Genomic DNA, 16,784 nt, shown 5'->3' with positions numbered 1-16,784 from the left:
TTCTCCCCCTCAGTGAGGCACTCCACGCAGCATATGCTGCCTCCCTCTCCTCTGTCCTGATTCTCCTTGACCTATCTGCAGCATTTGATGCTGTAAATCACCCCATCCTCCTGTTATCCTTATCAGCTCTAGGGATTTGCAGGACAGCTCTAGATTGGTTCAAGTCCTACCTCTCCAGTTACTCCTTCCCAGTTACCTGGTCTGGTACTGTATCAGCACCGTGTCCACTTACCACTGGCATCCCTCAAGGTTCAGTCCTTGGTCCACTTCTCTTCTCCCTCTATACCCAGTCTCTCGGCCTGATTGTCTCTGCTCATGGTCTATCCTACCACTGCTATGCTGATGGCACCTAACTGTTTGTCTTTTCCTCCTTCTGACACACAGATTTCCACTTGCATCTCTGCTTGCTTGCATGACATCCAGAGCCAGATGGACAACCATCACCTGAAGTTCCATCCTCCATCCTCTCCACCCCTGGACATCATCATCTCCCTGGGGGACATCTCTAGGTCACCTTCATCCAGTGCAAAGAACCTAGGGGTCATGTTCTACAACAAACTCTCCTCCTCAGCGAGCATTGCTTTAGTGACCCAGATGTGTAGATTCCTCTGCAACATCTGAAGGATCTGCCCTTTTCTCACCACCTACTCTACTCAGCTCCTGGTCCAAGCACTGATCCTCTCCCGCTTGGACTACTGCAACTCTCTCCTTGCTAGCCTTCCAGCTTCTGCCATCAGAACCCTGCAGCTCATCCAGAATGCTGCAGCTTGCCTAGTCTACAACCTTCCTCATTCTTCTCATGTCACCCCTCTGCTTGCTGACCTGCATTGGCTACCTATTGCAGCTCATATCAAATTTAAGACAATGGTGCTTGCTTACCAAGCTATTAAGGGGTTAGGGCCAGCATACCTCCAGAGTCTGATTTGCCCCTACACACCAGCCAGATCCCTACACTCTGCAATTACTGGTCACCTGGCCCCTCCTCCTCTCCACTCCTCCCCAGCCGACTTAAGACTGCTGTCTGTCCTGGTTCCCCATTGGTGGAATAACGTTCCCATTGTGGTCAGAAATGCCGACTCCATGACCACCTTCAAGTGTACACTGAAGAATCACTTCTTCAGGCTGCACCTCTCCCCTGCTTCCTTGTGTTTCAGTCTTTACCAACTCAGGCTGTGTACTGTCTATCGTGGGGTTAGCCCTTTGAGTTTTCTATTTAGTTTTACTTTGTATGGTTGGCTTGTTTCCATGGCTATTTAAACATTGCTACTTCAACAGAATATTACACTAGTATTGTTGCCATTTGTTTAGTTGGCACTAGACCTTTTTTTGTATAGAAGTTCAGCACTTTGTGTACCTGACTTTTGCACTCATTGTATGATGCTCTGGATAAGAGCATCTGCTAAATGTTATGTAATGTAATGTAATCATCGTTAAGTACGATGTCCATAAGTGTAAAACCACAACCTACCAGAAATCCTTTACCGTTAGAACTACAAGAATGTTGAACACTCTTTCTGATTAACTGAATTTAAACACATACAATCTTAGCTCTTTCAAATGTAGCATGTTTTTTGTGCATTCTGTGCTACGCACTTCCTGGTTCCTGAGTTGTTTGCGCCGAGTCCTTTTTTCCCGCGAGTGCTGGCGTTAATTATTAATCTTTTTAAACTTTTTTTTACAAATAATTTTCCAGTATCCTCTTCATTTTTATTGTACTGTCACTTTCCTTTTTGTACTTTTCACTTTTGCTTTCCTTTTTCCGTTTTTTTCTCTCTTTTTTTTCGGAAGAACACGAAGACCGGAAGCTTTCTTTTTCTTTCCTCCTGTGTAAAGACCACAAGCGAAGGCCATCTACACTGGATCTGCTTTAATATCAACAGATCTTCAATTAAGGTACGTGAATCTTTTCATCATGGCACACCTTCAGTGATAGCTTTATTAGCTTTATTTGTGATAAGCGCAGATTAGTTAGCTCTCTGACGGAGAAGATTACAGTGATAGAAGCGCCAGGCTTTAGAGAAGGTTAGTGAGCATGAGAACAGAGTAGTTTCTGTAGGGGAAAGTCTGGATGCCCTAGGTGGAGTTAGCAATCCCCCAACTCTGGCATTAGAGCCCTTACAGCGGGGCAAATGGGTGACGACTCGGCGGCATAAACGTAGAGCCAAAGCTACCGCTGAGGCTCGCCCACAGGAGCACCACTCCTCTCCGCGTCACGTGTCGAACGGGTTTGCTCTCCTTAGTGATGCACCCACTGAGAAACCTGAAAGACCTCTGGTTATAGGGGACTCTATCATATGGCACGTGAAATTAGCTGAGCCTTTAGGGGCACCAGCAGCTTTAGTCAGGTGTATACCGGGAGCCAGGGTGCCGGACATAGCGGGTAATCTGAGGGTCCTAGGCAAGCACAGGTTCTCAGAGATAGTTATCCATGCAGGAGCTAATGATATACGCCTTCGTCAGTCTGAGGTTATGAAGAGTAACCTTGTAGAGGTGTTTAAATTAGCAAAGGCGATGTCCGATGCTGTAGTATGCTCTGGCCCCATCCCAATGAGGCATGGCGATATAGCTTATAGCAGGTTATGGTCGCTGAACTACTGGTTGTCCAGGTGGTGCTCTGAAAACAGTGTGGGCTTTATAGATAATTGGGCTAATTTTGAGGGCACTGCTGGCCTGTTAGGGCGAGACTGTATCCATCCCAGTCGGGAAGGTGCTGCTCTCATTTCCTGCAGCATAGGTCATAGTCTCAGAGCAGGCCTAGTTAATTCCTGACAATCCAGAGCCAAGGCCAGGGAGCAGACGAACAGGCTAAACCAACTGTCTGCTAGCTGCACAGAGTCGTCACTCAGGGTCCACTACATTGAGACTGTGTCTGTTCCCCGGGCTAAACAAAAAGGTAGAAATTTTCAGAGAGTTTGCTCCAGTAACCTAATCAATATAAAATTAGATCATACTGACTGTACAGCTGCTGCTAGCACCTTTGATCTAAAGGTGGGACTATTAAATATTAGATCTCTTACATCTAAAGCGCTAATGGTTAATGAACTCATTACTGATCAGGAGTTTAATGTACTTTGTTTAACTGAAACATGGATTAAGCCAAATGAATATATAGCATTAAATGAAGCGAGTCCTCCTGGATACAGTTATATACACCAGCCTCATCAAACTGGCAGAGGAGGAGGCGTTGCGGTTATTTATAATGATTATCTCGGTGTAACACAAAAACCTGGTTATAAATTTAATACATTTGAAGTTCTTCATACTCATATAATGTATGTAGCCTCGAAAAATAAGTCTACTCAGTTAATTCCATTGCTTATTATTTACAGGCCCCCGGGGCCATATTCTGAGTTTCTTTCTGAATTTGCAGATTTTATCTCAGATCTGGTTATTTCCTTAGACAAAGCTTTAGTTGTCGGAGATTTTAATATTCACTTTGATAACCCAGAAGACCCTTTAAAAACAGTGTTTGTGTCCATTTTAGATTCAGTAGGGATTAATCAGAATGTCATAGGACCGACCCATAATGGTGGTCACATCCTTGATCTAATACTAACATTCAGGTTAAACGTAGACAATATAGTCATACTTCCAGTCTGAAGTTATCTCAGATCATTATCTCATCTCATTCAAACTATGTCTGAGTAATAATATATGCACCTCACCACGCTACTGTATTAAATGTACATTCACGTCAACTACTGCACAGAGCTTTATAAATGATCTCCCAGAGTTATCAACTTTGATTGGGTCACTGTCAGCCCCTGCAGAACTTGATCAGGCAACTGAATGCTTAGAGTCAACATTCCGCCATACCTTAGATAATGTAGCTCCTCTAAAAAGGAAAATGGTCAGAGACAAAAAAATTAGCACCCTGGTATAATGATGACACTCGCACATTAAAACAGACTACTCGAAAATTGGAACGTAAATGGTGTCAAACAAAATTGGTAGTGTTCAAATTAACGTGGAAGGAGAGCTTCCTGAAGTATAGAAAAGCGCTTAGTGCTGCAAGATCAACATATCTCTCCTCCCTAATAGAAGATAACAAAAATAATCCTAGATTCCTATTTAATACTGTAGCAAAATTAACCAGGAATAAGTCCACTATAGACACATGCACACCTGCAGTATATAATAGTAACGATTTCATGAATTTTTTTAATGACAAAATTCAGAATATCTGACAAAAAATTCAAACTACTAATTTAAGGTCAGACAATGAAAGTGACCTTGTAGTTAACCATATAACTCTATCAGATCATCAATTTGAATGTTTTACTCCCCTTAAAGAAACTGAATTACTTTCATTAATCTCAGCATCAAAAGCCTCAACTTGCGTACTAGATCCCTTACCTACACATCTATTCAAACAGATAATACCTGAAGTAATTGAACCGCTTCTAAAAATAATAAATTCTTCTCTCACGATTGGCTATGTACCCAAATCCTTTAAACTAGCAGTTATCAAAACCCTGATTAAAAACCTGACCTTGATCCCTGTCAGCTGTCCATTTATAGGCCAATATCAAACCTCCCCTTTATCTCCAAGATCCTTGAAAAAGCTGTGGCACAGCAGTTATGCTTATATTTACATAGGAATAACATCCATGAAATGTATCAGTCAGGATTTAGACCGAATCACAGCACAGAAACAGCTTTGGTTAAAGTAGTAAACGACCTACTGTTGGCATCTGATCAGGGCTGTGTCTTCTTGCTTGTGCTGCTTGACCTTAGTGCAGCATTTGATACCATTGATCATTCCATTCTTCTGGATAGACTAGAAAATGTTGTGGGAGTTAAGGGAACGGCCCTCTCCTGGCTCAGCTCTTCTTTAACTGATCGTTATCAGTATGTTGATATAAATGGTGATATTTCTAGACGTACTGAGGTAAAGTTTGGTGATCCACAAGGAACACCAAAGCAGTCTTGGGTCCACTAATTTTTTCTCTATATATGTTACCTCTGGGTGATATTATTCATAAACATTGTATTAGTTTCCACTGTTATGCTGATGACACACAGTTGTATGTTTCTGCAAAACCTGATGAGAGACACCAGCCTAATAGAATTGAGGAATGTGTGAAGGACATTAGACACTGGATGCTTATTAATTTCCTTCTGCTTAGCTCTGACAAGACTGAAGTACTTGTACTAGGACCACATACAGCTAGAAGTAAGTTTTCTGATTACACAGTCACTACGTTTACATGCACATAGAGAGAATCGAATTTCTGCCGTTGCTCGACTGAAATTGAAGTTCAAAATGCCATGTATACACCTTAATTTGGCTGAAATTGAACCGAACTTGATTTCTCGGAATCGAGCTACACGACCTAGTTTATGCGATTTCTGCCGAGCTACTTTGTGCATGTATACCCTATCGAGCTAGTTGTCGAGCTACTTCCGGAAGTGACGAGTGACGAGACCACAAGCGGGAAACACAACAGCCTCGGTCGGCATGACAACAGTAGTAGCGAGCAGCAGAAGAGGTCAGGAGGAACAAACGAAGAAGAGAAAATGGCGATGTAGAGCTCTCTGAAGTGTGGGTGGAGCACAGAGGATGGCAGGACAAAGCTTCTGGTACTAATAGGCTTTTTATTGTCAGACTTTTCAGTTTAACAGCCTACTTTTATTCTTGAGAAAAAAAAAACACACACACACACGCACGCGCGCGCGCGCGCGCGCTCGCTCACGCTGTGTTCTAGTCCCGGGATGAGCTCTCCCCTCTGCTCTCCCTCTGCCTTCTTAAATAGGGTGCGGTTACTGGGAAGACACACAAACACAGGTTAATTACCATCAGGTGAAGTGATTCTGCCACTCACCTTCCCTGGCTCCGCCCTCCTGTCACAGACTGGCGCTTGACCACGCCCCCACTGCCACAGGCAAGCAGAAACGTGCACTTCTGGAGCAGTGAGGAGACAGAGTTCATGCTCATTCAGCTTAAGGAGTTGAATATATTAAAATTCATGGACGGGAGAAAAACGTGCAATGGAGAACACGGAACTGATAACTTTGTTACATTCTTGAATAGCTCTTCTTCATGATGACAACCAGAAGTGTACCAACACGATGGGGCGTGTTGCGCCACCTGTGGCTCGGGTGCACAATGCACCTCACACAATAGCCCGATTTCAGTTGTGTGCATGTAGGATTGGATTTCTCTGGCACCCTGCTGGGACCTTCAGCTCGATTACCGACAGCAGTTCGATTTGGATGTGCATGTAAACGTAGTCAGTGACTCTGGATGGCCTTTCTGTTTCTTCACGTGCAGCAGTAAAAGACCTCGGAGTGATTATTGACCCCAGTCTTTCATTCGAAACTCACATTGATAACATTACCTGGATAGCTTTCTTTCATCTCAAAAATATTGCTAAGATAAGAAATTTAATGTCACTTCATGACGCGGAAAAACTAGTTCATGCTTTCGTTACCTCCAGGTTGGATTATTGTAATGCCTTACTGTCTGTATGTTCCAATAAGTGCATAAACAAGCCCAAGTTAGTTCAAAATGCAGCAGCAAGAGTCCTTACTAGAACTAGAAAATATGACCACACCACGCCTGTCTTATCCACACTGCATTGGCTCCCAATCAAATTTCGTATTGATTATAAAATACTATTGACCTTTAAAGCACTAAATGGTCTCGCACCACAGTACCTGAGTGAACTTCTGGTCCTCTATGACCCGCCACGCCTACTTAGATCAAAAGGTGCAGGCTACCTGCTGGTACCTCGTATAGTGAAGGCTACATCAGGGGGCAGAGCCTTTTCTTACAAAGCTCCACAGTTATGGAACAGCCTTCCAAGTAATGTTTGGGAATCAAACACAGTTTCAGTGTTTAAGTCTAGGCTGAAAACATATCTGTTTAGTCAAGCCTTTTGTTAATGGTGTTTATGAGGTAAAGGTGTAGATCTGGGGGGTCCTCAGACATAGAGTGTTTTGGTAAACTGGGATGTATGGATGCTGTCAGTCCCCAATCGCTTGCTCACTCGAGTTTGTTGATGGTGTAGTGGCTGGCTGCTTTATGTCCTGGGGCTCCCTAATGCCTGTGTTACCTTCTGGCTCTCCCCTTTTAGTTATGCTGTCATAGTTAGTTGCCAGAGTCCCTGCTTGTACTCAGTGCAATATGTATACTGTTCCTACTTATTCAGGTGACATACCTAACAACCCGTGTTTTCTTTCCCTCTCTCTCTCCCCCCCTCCCCCCAATCTGTCCCTCTGAGTTACATGGACTCAACAGGAAATCTTTTGGTGGAGAGGGTGGAGACCTCGACTGGCTATCGTAGCCTGCAGGGAATCAGCCGTCAGACATTGTGTCGCATGTCCCAGACCCGGTGAAATGTAACTGAATTGTCTTGGCCAGCCCTAAGGGTCCCATCTGCATCCCATCATTGCTGAGGAGTGTGCTCCCATCACCCAGTCAAGCATCCAGCCAGAGCAGGTCATGATATTTTTTTTAACCATATTAACATGCCATTGTTGTGTATTATGCCTGATGTCAAGACTCTCGTCTCTGCAAGCCTACCACACAGACTTAATACTTGTGTAATTTTTAGAGCATACCTAACAACCTGTGTTTTCTCCCCCCCCCCCCCCCCATCTGTCCCTCTGAGTTACATGTCGGTCCTGGGATCGAGATGCTGACCTCTTCTGCCCCTCGGACCTGCTTGATCCATCCTGGTGCCCTGTGTCTGGTTGGAGTCTTATCGCATCACTCCTATGGAGGATGGCCCCATGAGGACAGCTGAAAGTTACACCTGGAGGACGCTCTGGACTCTTACAGTAATGCTTTTATGGCTGAGGACTACAGTTGACTTGCTTACTTTAGGATTGCAGTTGTCATGAACAGTTTTGCACTCAAGTTTCCATCAATGAAGAGTTACAACATCAACGAAACTGTCTTCATGTTAAAACTGTTAATGTTATAGTCATGCTGTCTGTTGTTGCCCAAATGAGGATGGGTTCCCTTTTGAGTCTGGTTCCTCTCAAGGTTTCTTCTTCATGTCATCTGAGGGAGTTTTTCCTTGCCACCGTCGCTGCAGGCTTGCTCATTGGGGATAGATTAGGGATAAAATTAGCTCATGTTTTAAGTCGTTCAAATTCTGTAAAGTTGCTTTGCGACAATGTTTATTGTTAAAAGCGCTATACAAATAAACTTGACTTGACTTAATCATTGACAGTAGCATTTACAACATGTGAGGGCTGTCTTGAGATCCTTGAGAAGAGCGGGATTCACAACAGACCCAAAGAAATATGCAGTTGGGTCGGTGGAAGTACGGTATCTGGGCTTCCACTTAAGTCATGGGCAGGAGCATCCCCAAATTGATAAGACAGCAGTGACTGTGGCCTACCAAAGATCCACGACCAAAAAGGGGGTGAGGTAGTTCCTAATAGCATCAGCTGCCTATTACAGAAGCATTGTACCTAATTTTTGGGATGTCACCAGACTACTCAATGACCTCACGAAAAGGGTTAGGGTTAACCCTGGGAGTGCCAGATCTGGTCCAGTGGACAGACCCATGTGAATGGACTTTCGCCCAGGTAAAATTGGTTTTGTGTGGGGGTCCACTGTTGCATTCACATGACTTTTCTCTCCTGTTTGGTCTACAGACTGACAGAAGGCTGGGGCTATTTTGTCCCAGTTGGTGGAATGGGAGGAGCACCCCATGCTTTACACCAGCCATAAGCTCTCAGTGCAAGAGGCTAAGTAGTCCTCACTCGTAGATACTGCCTGCTGGGAACCCTTTCCATTCTGTGTTCTGATCACATCTCCCTCCAATGGCTCCACTGCATGAAGGATGCCAATGCACAGCTCACTCAGTGGCATTTGGCACTTCAGCCAGTTAAGTTCCAGGTCACACAGGCTGGGGGCACAGACGGTGCTAGCGGATTACCTCTCCCACCAAGGGGATTCAGATACAGGCCAGACGTCTCCCCGTCTGAGTCAAATAGTGGGGTATGTGGCAGCAGGGGTGTGGTTGAGCATCAGCTGTGGATGGAGAGGAGGTGGGTAGAACCAGTAGGTAACACAAGTGTCACCTGTGTTGGATTGCTGGCAGTTTATTTATGTGTCCTTTGTGTGTGTGTGTGTGTGTGTGTGTGTGTGTGTGTGTGTGTGTGTGTGTGTGTATGGAAGCTATAACCAGAGAGGGAGAAAGCTGAGCAGCCCAGCACCATGTGTGTGTGTGTGTGTGTGTGTGTGTGTGTGTGTGTGTGTGTGTGTGTGTGTACTTAGAGTGCGCAGAATGAATTAAAATCATTGAAAAGTGAAACTCAGTGAAAATAAAATTCACCTTGAGTTGTCACAAGCCTGTCTCCCATTTCCTCATTTCTCCTGAACCACAAAAGTGTTACAATACCATATTGAGGGGAAAATACTTTGTGAGAGCAACAGCAGCAAGTATCATTTGCAGTATCACTCCTTTAAGGCTGTCACAGACACAACACTGCTTTTGTGGATAATTACAGAAAGTAAAGGAACACTGGTGATCACTTTATTCTCTTAAACATAGATTTTAAATCATTTTCATGACAGATGCTTAGTAGCCTAGGTCAAGGAATAAAATTCATTTTTCTAAAAGCTAATTGGTGTAAGACCTGATTAAAGTTTGAAATTGTGTACTTATTTTGCCCTGAAGTATGTTAGCTATGCAGCTATGCTAAGTTAATATGGTAATGTAAAATCCAGTATAGCAAAGTCTAAAGATAACTAGGTAAACAATAATGGGCTCTGGGATGCTAATCCCTGAGATGGACTTGTTACACCATCCAATATATGATCTACAACATCCATCCATCCATTATCTGTAGCCACTTATCCTGCTCTACAGGGTCACAGGCAAGCTGGAGCCTATCCCAGCTAACTATGGGCCAGAAGCAGGGTAAACCCTGGACAAGTCACCAGGTCACCACAGGGCTGACACAGAGACAAACAACCATTCACACTCACACCTACGGTCAATTTAGAGCCACCAGTTAACCAAACCTGCATGTCTTTGGACTGTGGGGGGGAAACGGAGCACTCAGAGGAAACCCACGCAGACATAGGGAGAACATGCAAACTCCACACAGAAAGGCCCTTGCCAGCCACTGGGTTCGAACCCAGGACCTTCTTGCTGTGAGGTAACAGTGCTAACCACTACACCACCATGCCACCCTGATCTACAACATAAAAGTATAAAAATAGCAGGAGGTCTTTGGACTCAGTATGTAGGTTTTTCAATGACCACCATATATCTAATGTGTTTTATGCCTCTTTCTCCAACTGGGAATGTCAGATCTTTAATGCCTCCTCACTGTGCTATCCCTGAAAAGTAATTGCATTTCTCCACACTGAGTCTGAGGGAACCAGTTTACACCCATGACGACAATTCAATACCATTGCTATTCCTCAAAACAAAGTTAAACCTGGCTCTGACTAACAGTGCAATCTTGCACATGGCTGGGAAGCAATAGGGAGAGCATCACTGCTGTGACTGAAGTGCTTCTGTCTGTTGTTACCCAGTTCATTTTTAAGAGATCATCCATCAAAGTCTAAATGACAATTGTAACAAACTCACTTCACAGAGAAATCCACTTACACACCTTCGTCATCCATGTCCAAAGAAGGCTTTGTGTTTTTTTTCTTCAGTAAGAAGAAAAAAAATTGTTAGTGTTAGAAGGGTAACATGTGATGACTAAGAGAAGAAAAGGGAACAACTTTTTTTTCCTGAAGATATAATGAAAGCTTGTCCTGTGTATTGTATACTTGTGCTCTCACAGTCTCAACAGAACATTATTCCAGATGCTTAAATTAGAGTTTCTTACACTGCATGAAAAGTGGGATTTTTTTCATAAAGCAGCACTATAAATTACTGTGAAAGTGCACATTCAAATTGTAGGCAGCAAAGAAAACTGCCAGGATTTGAGGTGGAGAAGCTGATAATGATTCTTAAAACAGGTAAAATCAAATGTGATAGGTATGTATAAAAATGGTCTATTAATCAGTAAACATAAACTTAAATTGACAAACTAAATGTACTGTAAATAAACAAAAATATTGTGTAATGTCTCTCTCTTCATATTAAGTGTTTCGATGGATGCATTGAAATTTGATGGCAATGTTTTCATCGGCAAACTAAGCGGCAGATACTCACAGATGGGTTTGGGAATACTTCAAGAAGCTCGGGGAACCTTCACCTAGCCTCTTCAGATGTATTTGTCTCGAATCCATATTCCCGATCCTCATGAGCTCTTCAGTGACACAGTGGGGAAGCATAGCCTAACTTTCGCTGAGACTTGAAAAAGTGCATTTACATTCAGGGATCCTTTTCCAAGGTTGATAATTATTTGGGCAAAGGGTTCATGAATATTCAACAAATGTTTGCCGACAGTTAGACGACGCATTTCTGTTGCCAGTTCACTACTCTGGGTATGTGTGTGCTCATTGCTCATGTGTGTGTGCATGTGTGTGTTCATTGCTTCAGATGGGTTAAATGCAGAGAGGAATTTCATAAGTGTATGTGTGATGAATAAAGTTGTTGTTGTTGTTGTTGTTGTTTTCTTCTTCTTCTTCTTCTTCAATTGTCCTTCCATGGACCACTTTTGGTAGGTACTAACCACTGCATACTGGAAACACTCCACAAGATGTGCCATTTTGGCCCTTGTCAAAGTCTCTCAGATCCTTATGCTTGCCCATTTTTCCTGCTTCCAACACATCAACTTCAAGAACTGACTGTTCTCTTGCTGCTCAATATATCCCACCCCTTGACAGGTGCCACTGTAACAACATCATCAATGTAACTCACTTTGCCTGTCAGTGTGATTAATTTTATGGCTGATCAGTGTAAATGAAAATAAGACAATGTAGTTGAGAAAATAATCCTTAAAAATTTACTTTTAAATAATTTTAGAGTCATTTCTGCATTTCCCTTTTAAAACATAGGGTGTTCGAAATGTGGCCATCAATAAGTACTTAAAAAAAAAAAGTTTGTTTCTCAGTAAAGATTTTCCAATATACTATGTGTTTTAACAACCTTGGTACTTTATAGCCTGAAATATTTTCAAGGAAGAAGTATTTGTATTGATTGACTTATAGAGCAACAGTGAACTTTATAGCCTGAGTTATTTTCAAGGAAGAAGTATCTGTATTGATTGGCTTATAGAGCAACAGTGAATAAGCAGCTCAGTGCACATTATATTTGTTTGAGAACAACAACTTTCTCTTTGTCTCACTTAGGTTGCATTTGAAGGATAGATTGCATGGGATGACAGATGGTCTCCTGCACTGTAATCTTTTGATATTTGCTGTACTGCTCACACACAGAGGATTCATGTCAACGTCAGTCTAAAATATTAAGATGGCAACATTGCTTCTGAATGGAGGGAAGAATAGTATTGAGAAGGGCAGAGTAAAGTCAAAAAGAAAAAGCGTACAGGAGAAAGATGATGTAGTTGGCTGCCTTGAATGTCTGGCCAAAATGAGAACTTGCCTGACATACTTTTATGACCCAGTCAAGGGGCAGATTCATAGTTACCAAAGTTAGGAATATAAGACTCAACCTACCAAAGGACCATTACTGTTGCAGTGCAGAATTGCATAGATTGTCTTTGTGGACATTTAAAGGATTATTATATAAGTAATAAAACATGACAGAATGTGTTGTTATAGGGAAATAATCAATATTAGGGTGCTATATTACCAACCTGAAGTGCATTATTTTCCAATAACATCACAATGTTTTATTACTTTTATACCACATCAATTTGTCAATGATTTCAATTTCTAATTTATGAATGAACAGATTTTCATACTTTAATTCATTTATACTTACCTTTAATGATCTGACCATGAATTTCTGGCTGGAAAAAGAACTTGTCTGATATGCTTTTATGAACCAGTTGAATCGTAGTGTATGTGTAATGTTTTATGAGTATGTACTGTTTACTCTGTATGCATGGACATAAAGATGAGATAGTTTCTGTGTTAATCTTCAACAATGACTCAAGAAAATATAACTAACATAAATAAATACACTATTTGCCCAAAGGATTGTGGACACATGATCATCACACCCATAAATGTTCTTCTCCAAACAGTTGCTACAAAGTAGTGCACAATTGTCTAGAATGCCTTTGTATGCTGTAGAATTACAGTTTCCCTTCACTGGAACTAAGAGGTCCAAACATGTTCCAGCATGACAGTGCCCCTGTCCACAAAGCAAGGTCCATGAAGACATGGTTTGACAAAGTTTAAGGGGCAGAAATCCAGTAGCCTACACAGAGCCCTCACCTCAACCCTTCTGAACACCTTTGGGATGAACTGGAATGCTGCCTGCTCTCCAGACCTCCTCACCCAATATCGGTGCCCAACTTCACTCATGCTCTTGGGCAAATCCCCATAAATACACTGCAAAAAGTAGTGGAAAGGAAGAAGAGTAGAGATTACTATGACTGCGAAAGAGAACTAAAGCTGGAATGGGAACTTCAAAAAGCACATATGGGTGTGATGGTCAGGTGTCCTACTTGTAGCCAAATAATGTATCTACATGGTTCCTTAGGGTTTTTAAAATAGTTTTTAAAGCCAAATAAAACCCAAAAAATAAACTCCATTTGCCGATCATGGCAAGTGCCCTGATGTGCCCCCGCCCACACATTTAAATTAAAAATAAAACCTAATAACAATTTATCCATTTTAAAAGTTATAATATTGCTAAAATAGGCTTATCTGGGCATGGCCATTTGCACTGAAACCAGATATGTACTTGTGACATAGCTTTCCCATGAGTACAACATTTACCAACACAGAGCCATCAAATAAAGGCTTCTTATTCTAAAAAAAAAAAAAAATCCCCAAGCACTGGAGTGCAGCCTGTCACTGCTCTGGGTTGTTTGTGTGTGTGTGTGTGTGTGTGTGTGTGTGTGTGTGTGTGTGTGTGTGTGTGTTTAACTGCTTCAGATGGGTTAAAATGCAGAGGAAGATTGTTCACTGTGCTGTAATGTATATGTTACCAGTAAAGGCTTCTAATTCTAAAAATTTAATCAGAATTTTTCTGGAACTATGTAATTTTTACTGGCAACAAAATATGTGAATCAAGAAACTTCACTTTTACCAAGTGTGAATCTAACTCAGCCAGATAACACATACAAAATGCTGACACAGATACTAGTGAACAATGGTGGTTGTCATAGCAACGTGATTCTCAGTGAATAAAACTATTCTCGGTGAATAACTTTTCTCACGGAATAAAAACAAACAAAAGCATGTCACATGAAAATACAAGGAAATTTTTTAATTTAAAAAAACCTCTCCAAGTAGCCAGCGATGAAGTGTTTATCGGCAGCAAAACAGCCTTCTGGCTTGGTATGTGTGTGTGTGTGTGTGTGTGTGTGTGTGTGTGTGTGTGTGTGTGTGTGTGTGTTTTCGCTGCTTCAATTGTCGGGCTTATTTTTATAGCCAAATGCTTGACACTCAGGCATCTTTAGTGTTGTTTAGAACAATTTAGAAGTGACGTATCCACTAGATCTCAGCCTTGGTAAGTCATGTGGTGAGTAAGTGAAGCCACAATCTTGGATTCCCTCACATAATTTGTCCCCAGAGTGCTATATTTGAACCTTGGTGAGAGTAAGATGGCAGGGCCCAGGGACATTTTATTTTAAAAGAAAAACAATCTGTACACAGTATACAGGTACAAATATGAACAAATTTTTAATCAAACATGTATTGTATGGATATTATTTGTCAGTATAAAGGAGATTACTTTTTGGATTTTGTTTGGCTTTAAGGGGATCTGCTAGCTCTTTGTCATACCAAAAACACCTTATGGGGACCCCTAGAGGTGACAAGATGAAGGACTTGTTAAGGTTATTACTTTGTTTAAAAATTAAATTACATTACATTGCATTACATTATAGACATTTAGAAGATGCTCTTTTCCACAGCGACATATAACAAGCGCAAAAGTCAGGTAGAAGTGTTGAACTTCTAGAAAAGAATGCTCATGTACAAGTGACAGAATAACACCTAGTGTAATATTCTGTTGATGTAACAACAAAGAAAATAATCCAACCATACCAATGAGCCAACAAAACATAACTAAATAGAGAAAAATAAAAACCACAGTGACTGACAGTAAGTCTTTATGACTAGGCTAGACAGTACACTGCAAAAAAAAAAAGGATATCTTAGCAAGTGAAAATATCTTGAAAATAGTTGAAATGATCAAGCATTTCCAATTAGAAGAATACAAGACACCAATTCTGAGATTATTAAAACTAGTTCTAGATTGCAACCAACTTATTCTAAGATGTATTATCAAGTAAAAATATCTGTCCATGCAGTAAGATAATTTCACAAGTATTAAGTAATTTTCTCCTCAAATTCAGGCAGGAGCAGAGAGAAGGAGGGTCCAGGCAACCAGTAGCAGCAGAACATACAGATCTGTCTGGCATGTAGGGTCAGATCAGTCTCTGGAGGTATGCTGGACCTGACCCCTTGACTTCCTGGTAAGCTACCCTCAATGTCTTTAATTTGATGAGCTGCGATAGACAGCCAGTGAAGCACAGTGAGCAGAGGGGTAGCATGGGAGGAAAGTGGGAGGTTGTAAACTGGGTGGGCTGCAGTATTCTGGATGAGCTGCAGGGGTCTGGTGGCAGATGCTGGGAGGCCAGCGAGGAGAGATCTTTAGTATTCTAAATGGGAGAGGGTCAGTGCTTGGACCAGGAGCTCAATAGAGTAGGTGGTGAGGAAGAGGCAGATCCTTCAAATGTTGTCAAGGAAGAATCTGCATGTCTGGGTCACTGCAGTGATGTTCACCAAAGAGGAGACTCTGTTGTTGAACAACACCCCAAGGTTCTTCACACTGGATGAAGGTGACATAGATGTCCCCCAGGGAGATGGTGAAGTAGAAAGGTAGAAAGGATGGAGCTGGAATGTAGATCACCTGTGTCTTGCCTGAGTTGAGCTTCAGGTGATGGTTGTCCATCCAGCTCTGGATGTCATGCAGGCAAGCAGAGATGTGAGCAGTGACCTGTGCGTCAGAAGGAGGAAAAGAGTGTGTGGCAGTGGGGCCGTGGCCGAGCGTCAGTCTGTGAATGGAGGGTGGGGTCAGGGAAGGTGAGTGGTCATGTCACTACACCTGTTGTCAATTAACGTGTGTTTGTGTGTCTCCTCCAGTGACTGTGCCCTATAAGAAGAGAGTGAGAAGGGGAGGTCGGTGCCGAGGGCTCGATACTAGCCTGTGTGTGTGTGTGTGTGTGTGTGTGTGTGTGTGTGTGTGTGTGTGTGTGTGTGTGTGTGTGAGAAAGTGAGAGTTTTTGAGTCCTATGCTGAAAAGCAGCAAAAAAGAAAATACTTCAAACGCAAACAACCGCCTGCCGTGCTTCTGTGCTCCACCCACATCAGAGTCTCACTACAGTGGTGCTGAAACCCAGGATTGAGTGCAGAAGGGAACAACCCCATGGAGTCCTCGCCATTCAAGGACCTAATCCATGCCCTCGCCACAGCCCAGCAGAACCAGCACCAAGCGCTGGTCGCCCTCTGAAAGGAGCAGGAACAACGGTTCAAAGCCTTGGTCCTGGCCCAACAGGAAGACCGCCAGGCATTCTGGCACCTGTTCACATCTGCAGGGCCCATGACCGCCACCAGAGCAGACCTTCCCCACCTCACCCTGACAAAGATGGGTCCGCATGACAACCCGGAAGCCTTCCTCACGCTCTTCGAGCAGGCAGCGGAGGTGTGGAGTTGGCTGGTCGACCAGCACACGGCACACCTCCTCCCCCTGCTGATGGGTGAGGCGCAGCTG

General features: G+C 42.7%; 1 pseudogene; it reads left to right on the top strand.

Annotated features, from left to right (window-relative positions):
* The first annotated feature begins 528 nt into the window (after positions 1-528).
* LOC132897641 (uncharacterized) overlaps positions 529-16,784 on the top strand; it is a 57,507-nt pseudogene continuing 41,251 nt past the window's right edge.

This window comes from Neoarius graeffei, chromosome 14, assembly GCF_027579695.1.
Source record: "Neoarius graeffei isolate fNeoGra1 chromosome 14, fNeoGra1.pri, whole genome shotgun sequence".
Classification (NCBI taxonomy): Eukaryota; Metazoa; Chordata; class Actinopteri; order Siluriformes; family Ariidae; genus Neoarius; species Neoarius graeffei.
The sequence above is the reverse complement of the archived record's forward strand: the minus strand, read 5'-3'. Positions and strand labels throughout refer to the sequence as shown.